The sequence below is a fragment of the Tamandua tetradactyla genome, chromosome 5 (genome assembly GCF_023851605.1).
Source record: "Tamandua tetradactyla isolate mTamTet1 chromosome 5, mTamTet1.pri, whole genome shotgun sequence".
Lineage (NCBI taxonomy): Eukaryota > Metazoa > Chordata > Mammalia > Pilosa > Myrmecophagidae > Tamandua > Tamandua tetradactyla.
In genome coordinates this window covers 39,177,451-39,187,638 of record NC_135331.1, presented here as the reverse complement: position 1 = coordinate 39,187,638, position 10,188 = coordinate 39,177,451, and positions in this window count along the sequence as shown.

Below are 10,188 nucleotides of genomic sequence, written 5' to 3'. Positions count from 1 at the left end.
AGTCATACCTTCTGCTCCTACAGTGTAATTGGTTTTACCAAGTGCGGGAGGTAAGGCAGTCATGGGGCGAGGGAGGGAGTGCCTCAATGAGAAAGCTGTCACTGAACTGAACTCCACTGTATACTAGTTTAAGGTTGAAGAGCAACCTTAAACTTTGTGCTTAACTTTTCTGAGCAATGGTTTCTTCCTTTTTGATACTTTGCAGAGTTGTGGTGATGGTTCAGGGCAGCTTAGCCAATTCTTCCCTTCACCCTAAAACTAACTCAGCAAAGGTGTATGTGATGTACGGTCATTTATAACCGACGAAAGAAAACAGCATTTTTAAGGTTAATGCTTCATTAACTAAGAATATGGAGAACAATAGCTAACATTTTTTGAAGACTTATCACAGGCCAGGCACGATGGCTTATATGAATTTCTGCTGGGGTAACGAAATGCAAACAAAACAACATCCGACAGCATGTGGAAGGTTATACCTGAGAGCTGACTTCTCCCGTCCTCACCCTACATCCCATGCCCAAAATTGGCTTCCGGAAGATGACCCTAAAGTTAACCTTTTTCTTGTCCTTTACTTTGTACTTCTCAAATGAAAGGTTTTCATAATAGGAGACACAACAGCAGCAGTTGACTTTCACAATAGGGTAGGAACAGGAAAAAGAAAATTCCATTTGTAAATACTGCACTTTTGTATGACAAATGGTTTCTAATTTGTAAAAGATATTTAAGTGAAAGATCTATTCAATATCTACATCTACTGGAAAAAAAGCGCTTCTATGAATATCATATCCATTGCAAATTTGACCTCGTTTACATAAAACCTTGCTACCCAGCTTTGTTCCTAAAGGGACATGCCACGACAAACTAGGGCCCATCCTTTCCCCTTCTTCATGAAAGGTGAAATTATTCTTCTATCTCTTCTGTACTCTGCTTTTTTCCTTTTCACCAAACCTAAGTCCCTGAGAGACTAGCAGGAACTCTGATTTTCAGTGAAAAGTCTGAGGCTCTAGAATGAGGCAGATCGTGTGTGTCACTTTCCTGGGCCCCACGAGGCGGCCAGAGGACAGACTCTGTCTCTGTGTCTGCTGAGATGTACCAGGAGAAACCTGGCCAGATTCAAATGCCTTCCATTCATAGTTTAATCCGTCCATTTAATACATAAATACTGACGCCCTCTTATAGGCCAGAAATGATATATTCCCTTCTCCAACAGAGCTAAGAATTTAGTTGGAGAGATAACTGTTAATCCAATAATGATACAAACAAAGTTTAAGTTTCAAACACGGGAAGTGTTTAGAGATGGACGAGGTGCTGAGGAAGGGGTGTTTGACCTGGTCTGGGAGTGAGGGATCCACGGTGGGTTTAATCTGTGAAGAATAGAAAAGACTGAATTAGGTAAAGAGGGGAGAGAAGAATATTTTAGGCGGAGGTACTTTTGTTCAGAAAGGTTCTGTGAAGGGGGGGCAGGGCTTGTCAATTCCATGTGTCTTGGGGCAGGGCATTGTGACTGGGGGTCAGCAGTGAGGGAGACCATGGTGCAAGATGAAGCTAAAAGGATCCCCTAGGCCATGCTAGAGATTTCAGAATCTGTCCTCTGGTCAAAGTTTCTAAGGAGAGAGTTAACTGATTGGTGCCCAGGAAAGTTTAGATTGGTGAGAGGATCAGAAGGGATGTTCCCGGTCCAGTTAGCAGGTTACCAGAGTAGGTTAGGTGACAAATGAGGACATCGTGTGTTCATGTGGCAGTCAGGTAAAGGGAGAGGAGTGAGCACATTCAAGGTATTTTTAACAGGTAAAATCAACACTGCTTGATGTTGGGCTGAAAATGGGGTTGTGGGGGAGAAAGGAGATTGTTAGCCTGTGTCATTTACTTACAGAGGGAAATTAGAGGGGGACTGGTTTTGGGGAAAAGAACAAGAATTCAGTTTTAAACATTGCTTTAAATCTTCGCAAAGGAGATGTCAAATAGGCAGGTGGCATCTGTTCATCTAATATATTTCTGAAGAGAGAGATGAGTTTGTGAAAATTCTAGGACTCATACAGACCTGAGTAATCTCTGGTTTATCTCAAGAATGTCCTTAAGAAATACTTAAAAACATACAAAAACCATTCATTCATTGAAGTTATATTTTACAGAACTATGTACTAGACAGTATTAAGCCTCAGGGATATGATGCTGAGCAACACATTGTTCCTACTTTAAAGACTCATTCAACAAATATTTGTTGAGTGCATACTATGTGCAAAGCATGAGATACTTGTCCTCACAGAGTTTATATTCTGATAGAGACATAATAAACTAACATATAAAAATGTAATCATAGGTGATGATAAATACTGATGAAATGTCTATCATTCAATATCTAAAACAGTAAGCTAGATTTATTGTTTGCTTAAGTAAGGGAGAACTGTGCTTGTAAGACAAAATTTGAAAGCAAAGAAGAGAGCTTATCTTTTATTGAGTTTTAGAAATTATGGATATTAGAAGCTGTTCTAGGTTGCTAGCTGCCAAAATGCAACACCAGAAATGGAATGACTTTTACAAAGGGGAATTTAATAAGTTGCTAGTTTACAGTTCTAAGGCTGAGAAAATATCCTAATTAAAGTAAGTCTATAGAAATGTCCAATCTAAGGCATCCAGGGGAAGATACCTTAGTTCAACAAGGCCGATGAAGTTCAGGGTTTCTCTCACAAGTGAAAAGGCACATGGCAAGCACAGTTACAGTTTCTCTCTCATCTGGAAAGGCACATGGAGAACACGGGGTCATCTGCTAGCTTCTCTCCTGGCTTCCTGTTTCATGAAGCTCCCTGGCAGGCATTTTCCTTCTTCACCTCCAAAAGTTGCTGGCTGGTGTACTCTCTGCTTCTTGTGGCTATGTTGTTCTGCTCTGCTCTCTCTGATTCTCCTCCATTCTCCAAAATGTTTCCTCTTCTATAGGGCTCCAGTAAAGTAATCGAGACCCACCCGAATGGGTGGAGACATGTCTCCACCCAATCCAGTTTAACAAGCACTCTTGATTGAGTCACATCTCCAGGAAGATGATCTAATTACAGATTCAAACATACTGAATAGGGATTAGAAGAAATGGCTGGATTTATAAAATGGAATTAGGATTAAAACATGGCTTTTCTAGGGTACATACATCCTTTCAAACCAGCACAGAAGCTGATGTGTTGACTTTACATGCCATGGAAATATGTTTACCAGAATAAGACTATTGCTGAGTGGCTGACTTTCAGAAGTGGGATGGAGTGGATGCCACTGATGGACATTCTTTAGAAGTTTGTTTACTGTTGGGAAACCACCACTGAATGATTAAATAGGTTCAACACTGCTTGTGATTGTTACTCATTGCTATGGTGAGCAACAATCATCATCTCTTTCCTAAGAGGGAGGAAACTTTATATTCTGAATACTATGAAGAAAAGTAATTCAGGATAAAGAAACAGAGAGAAATGGGAGTTACTATCACATTTGAGCAGAGACACACAAATAAGGAAGCAAGTCAAAGTATATTTACTGAGAGTTCCAGGAAGATGGAAAAATAAGTGCAAAGGCTCTGAGTAAAGAGTAGGCTGGTGGCTGAGAGAGTTCAAATAGAGTTGAGAGGCTACTTGGGAGGTTGTTCTTATGCTCTTATTCAGTTAAATATTGCTATCTATCATAACTTGCCAAACCCCAACCAAAACCATTTCAGCTAATCCTAAAGAACACCTAGGGCATTATATAAGATTCTACAAAGGTTCCATGCACTAGGGTAACTTTACAGAAACCTACAACCTCCAGATGGATCCCTGGGCCAGATAAATCTTGACATGCAGAGGGGCCAGCACTTCCAGAGCATCAACTAGTTCATTCCCCCATCCCATATTACTGACAGCCCTTCCAACATGAAGAAGTTAGAATGACCATAGCCCAAATACCCCTAAAGAGTGGGAGAAAGGTCAAAGGTGATGGTGGAATTATACAGAGAAGGTCGTATTTGACAAATGAGTATAAGTGTTGAACATTTTACAGATATTTCTTTTAGTCTCCAGTACCTTAGAGTAGCTAAAAAAAAAGAACTAGAATTGCAGAATTTTAACCCATACCAAACTCTGAAATCTGTTCTACAAGTAATTGTTGTGATGTACTTTGAAATTTATTGCTTCTATGTACATATGTTATTGAAAGAGAAGGAGGATTAAAATAGAGAAGATAAGACTTAACAAATAAATATGACTCCTGAGTCTGTTGGTCTCCAGTGTCTTGGAGCAGCTAGAAGAAAGAATGAAAAATTGTGGAACTGTGACCCATACCAAATGTTAAAATCAGTTCTATAACTACTTGTTAAAATTTTAACTAATGTTAAAATGTCCTTGGAAATATACTGCTTTTTTGTATATATGTTATATTTCATAATGGAAAAGAACATATATAGCAGTCTGGGCAGATGTGGGGCCAAAAAATTGAAAAGGAAATAAACTTTCAGGACTTCACAGTTTCCTCTTATTCTTGTGTTTATTGTTCTGTGTAATAGTCTCTCTAATGTTAATTAGGGAGGAGAAAGAAGTTATTGTTTATGAGGTTTTGACATTCACAAATCCAGCAATAAACATAACGTTTTATAATTATGTTTTTTAATATCTCATATTTGTTTTGAAATATATGATTATCTTAGAAGGAAAATATTTTGAATAAAAATTATCTAAATGCAAATGGGGCTGTGTCTGTTTCTTATACTATGACATTTTTGCCATAAGAAGTCAGCTGGCTTTCAGTGATCCAAAACGCACAGATATCAGAGACTTACCGGCTCCACAATTCCACCACCTATCACAAGAATAACAGATTAATAACCATTTAAAAAATGATACCACTTGATTTACCATACTGACCCTTTGAGTTTATTTGTGTTTCTTTTTCATCATATTGATTTTCTATTTCTGTTTTCATGTTGTTTTATTTTGTGTCTGCTTGATGGTAGTCAATAAAAATACAGTTTCTTATAAACAACTAAAAAGCAGAAAAGAAAAAGACAGTATTTTGGTGAGTAAACAAATATTTGTTATCTATTTTCAGTCTCCAATGACTACTGCAGCATGGTTTCTATGAGAAAACCAGTCCAAACAACAGATTTATAAATAAATTTAAAGAATTACAAAAAATGAAAATGAAAACAAAAAAAAGGTGGGGATTGTATTTTGTGAGATGTTTTGTGGCTTACCATAAATGTTGAAGTGTAAAAATTTAGGAATCATAAATTCAAGATATTTAAATCAGATTATGTATTTTAAAAGAAAATATAAAATAAAATATAAAATAATTGAAACCTTCTCAAATAAAAGGAAAAAAAACCCTAGTAGATTTTGCTGATATTTTTAAATATCTGCCAGGCATTAATACCACAATAACTGAAAATGCATTTTGGGGGAATTTGCTATTTAATTATATATATGGTTTTTAAAGAGCAATTTGATATTTCAAATATGAAAATTTAGGTAGGGTTTTGTCTGAAATAGAACTAAAATATGATGAAATGTTTCTTGAATTCACTAAAATCTAGCGTTAGAGAGCATGTGTTAAGCACTGTGATAGATTTCTGACATCGAATTTCAATACAACCCAATGAAATCATTATCAAGAGCCCAAATATACTGACGAAGAAACTGATGCTCAGAAAGATGAAGTAACTTGCCAGATTTTACAAAGCTGCCAGCTTCTTCTTTACTTCCTATGGTGATAATGTGAATGGACGGGAGATGACAGATGAACTTTTAATAAAATACATAGACCAAGAACTCTGCCATCTAGGAGAGAGATTTTATAAGCTCTTTAAGATCTGAATAAGTCAGATTCTCACCAATAGTATATCTATGGGAGAAGCAGTGTATAAACAACAACCTAAAATCTTTCATCCACTGACAGCATGTCTGTGGTGGTGTTCTTATGGACATCTCTGTGGACATTACTCTTATACATATGACAGAATACACAGCCAGCGTGCAAACGTGAAAAAATCTCTTCGAGAAAAAGTTTATGTGATATTGGAGCTATAAAAAAACTTTGTTGAACACATATTAAAAAATATTTCCTGTTTTCAACAAATCATAAATATATTTTGTCTATCATATTATTGCTTTTTCAAATTTAATCCATCATAAGCAAATAGTCAATTAAGTAATATAATCTCAGTATTCATTTTGGCAGCTATACCATATTCTCAAGTACACTGAATGTTTGAAAATGTTATATTTTTAAGTATGTGGAAGGCTAGCAATAGAAAATACACAAAAGATAAATGGAGAAATCAGAATTATTATTTTTTTAAATAAGCATGTTGTTTGTTTCATTACCTATGTGTATGTATTCTATATTTTGAATAAGTCTTTCATGCTGAAGGTGGCAGCAACAGTTCACATTATGATAGCTCTCTGTTTAGCTACAGCGGCAGAATCACAGAAACACAAATTTCTGCTGAGTATTCACTTTGTCCTCTCTGTAATTGGGAAAGAAAATGGACTAATTTGGGGAGGGAAGGGGCGAACGCTATTGTTATTTTTCTTGTCAAATGAGAAACAACCAAGCTTTTCAATGCAATAAAGCAATCCCAAGGGTTTAGTAGGTACTATTCTTGAACAAAACTGAGTACAATTTCATGCAATTTAGTGAATGTATATATTCCTTTTTTCTTCAAGAAAACTAAGTAGCATCGACTTATCAAATAATTCAATATAGACAACCAAAAAGGAGAAACCTATAATTGCAAGTGGATCCCAAAGCTGATGATCTGTTCCCCACTTAAGAACTAAACAATCATTACACACAATCTGAAATTACTTAAAGTTGTGCAGGAGATCTTTTCACTTTGATCTTGCATGTCGTATGTTGATCATCTTCACACGAAATTGACAGGCAGAGCATGGAAAATGATGGAGTCCAATCTCTCCTTGGTTTGGTGATTCAAGGTCATCAGACAAGAGCGATTAGGTCTCGCCATGGATGCAAATCCCTTATCATTTCTAAATTAGTTTTTAAGATAATGAAGTCATAGGAACACAAAAACCACAATTAATATTCCACTTAGAAGTGAGGTAGGGATGGAAGCCAGGAAAAAGCAATATAAAATAAAGAGAAATCTACTTTATCCTATATAAGTGATTTCCAACCCAAGCTGCATGTTCAAATCATATGGAGGACATATTTTTATACCAATACTCAAGTTTCATTCCAAATCAATTAAGTCAAAATCCCTAGGGGTATCTTTTGGGCCACTGGATTCTGTTTTTTAAAAAAAATCTACAATGTGCAGCCAGTGTCACAAACAACTTCCTACCCTTTCCTGACAAAATAGTGTAAATTTTATTAGTAAGTCCAAATCTCAAATATTCAAATACTCAAAAGCTTCAGTAAGCTGGCTCTGCTTCATCCACTCATACTTCCCTGAGTCTTTAATAACACAGATATGTTCCTTTGGCACCCCAGTGTAGATTCCTAGTCTGCTTTCTTTAATCCATGTTTCAAAGGTACTAAATGCAGGATAATCTACTAATAGCAGTACCAGTGTATATTTGTAGAGTCTTTTAGAGTTTCCCAAACTGCAGACATATGACTTGAGTTGGGCCTTACAAGAAAATTGCATATAACATTGGAGTAGAGCCTCCATGCATTGAGCACTTAGAAACTTAGAAGTCGAAAAATTAAATGACTTTCTTTTACTTCATGCCCCTTGATCTTTTTATCATACCAGAATATATGTAAAAAGACTATATACATAAATATGTAAAATGCTCAACAGTGGTGAATTGGTCAATAAATATGGTTTACAAATAGAATGGAATTCTCTGTTCTTAAAATGAGATTAATAGATAATAAGTAGAAGAGAGAGACAGATGGGAAAACAAATATCTATAACATTGTAGCTAGAGAAAAAGCAAGGTACTCTGTAGAAGTATGCAGAACTGTGACTCACTTTCTGTAAAATCAAAACTCATTGCATATGGTGGGTGTGCGCATGTGTGAGAGAGACAGAGACAGAGAGAGAAACAAAGAGATAGAGAAAGAGAAATGGAAAAGGTTAAATTTCCTATTTTCTGTAGCAGAAGCACAGGTATGCAAATCATAAAACCCTTATAATTTTTTAGATCTAATGCTGAAAAGAATGACAGCAGGATTTAGGCCTGCTCTAAGGTGTTTTAAGTTTGTAATTCACTCCTTCACAAGTACGTGCTAAATCTTCTGATCTAACTGCAGATCTAATGTATTTTCTTTTGAGAGACATTTTAAGGTCCTAGATCTAAATCTGAGGAAACCGTCTGATCGTGATGCAATTCAAACAGCATTTCTTGATTTCTTCTGGTAAAATTCTTCCCTGGATATGTTGCTGAATTATGTTAGTTGGATGGCTCTAGTTGAGTGTGGTTACCCCATCTATTCTGGGTAGGGAAAATTCTGGTCTAAAAATAGTTGGTAGAAATAGGCTTGCATTTATACACGGGAGTATACATGTGTATCTGCATGAGTCCTTGGCAACCAAGTCCCAGAACCACAAGAATATTATTGGCTGTCATGACTTCTCAGAGCAGACCTGGAGATATTTAAGCATTTGTGTCATTAGGTAGGAATTAAAACATAAAACAAAAAACTCTGGAATATAACGTCCAGGCACAGAATGATGGTTATATGGGACGTTAGTATACAGTTAAGGAGGTTTTACAGAGCCAAGAGGTTAGGGTGTTTATTCATTGACTGATCATTCAATAAATTCTAAGAAAAACAAATTAGCTAATAAGGAGCCAATCTTGGCTGAACAGGTCCACCGCCAACTCATCTCTTTCTTGCCAGTTTCAACTATGGCACAATTGTGTGTATGGTGTGTGCTTGAGAGAGAAAAAAGGGAAAAAAATTTTAAAAGTTTTAATTTCCTATCTCCTATAGTGGCTGCACAGGTATGCAATCATCTAAAAGCCATATCAATGTTTTTCAGATTTATATCATTTTAAAATATATTTAATGGGCTGCCATCCAATTAAGATGACAGTCAGGACGTAGGGCTATCTTCTAGAGACCTAGATCTACTCTAAAACTAACTACCTTCTTAGCTTCCTCATATCCAGAAGTGCCCTTGTCACACAAATATTGTCAGTAAACAAAACCAGAAGTCAAGTGGGGCTTCCAATAAAGTAGTTGCTTTTCTGTTAAAAGGGGCAGATGTGACAGGCTCTATTTTTCTGCCTTTTTCTTCCACCTTGCAACATGATGTGCTGCCTGGAAATATAACGATATTGAAATGAGTCAACACGCTAATACTTAAAGGATGACAATCCCGAAATAGAAAGACTTGGGTCCTGGTTACCATATTGGAGCTTATGCTCCTGCTCCTGTCTGCTTATCCCCAATTTCTTAAATGGGATCATTAATGGTTTTATTGATTAAACCACAAGTATTTAAGTGGACTGTAACATGAAGCTGAAAATATTGCTAACTGATAAAACCATTTGGAAAAATCTAAGTATTATTTTAGACCACATCTTAATATATATTTAGATATAAAAGCAAAACCATAAAATTAAAGATAAAAATTTTTTTATAAAATACAACATGAATTTAAAAAACTGAAAAGGAAAAATTACAACAAAAAAAGACAAAGTGCTTTTTAGTACAAAAAATATAAAGTACTTTCCTCATTATGAGGAAAGTAAAACTTTTGTTTTTTAAAAAAAAAAAACATAAAATATGCACTAAAAACAAATATAATGCCCAGCAAAATATAAAACTATGTTCAAATTGTCAATTAGAGGAATGAATCAGATTAGAAAATATTCCGAAGTCTGAATTATCCATTGCTATCAAAGGCTCAAGAAAGCAGTCCTGGGCGGGCCGCGGTGGCTCAGCGGGCAAAGTGCTTGCCTGCTATGCCGGAGGACCTCGGTTCGATTCCCGGCCCCAGCCCATGTAACAAAAACGGAGAAACAGAATACAATAAAACAAGAAAATGTTTAAAAATGTTTCCCTTTCTTCCTTCCTTCCTTCCTTCTATCCTTCCTTCCTTCTCTCTGTCTTTCCTTTAAAAAAAAAAAAAAAAAAAAAAAAAAAAAAAAAAAAAGAAAGCAGTCCTGTTTATGCATTCTTTGTGAAAGTGCAAATTGGTATAATTACTCAGGAAAGATTTTGGTATTAAGTGTAAAAATTTTAAGCGTATCTATTAGCTGG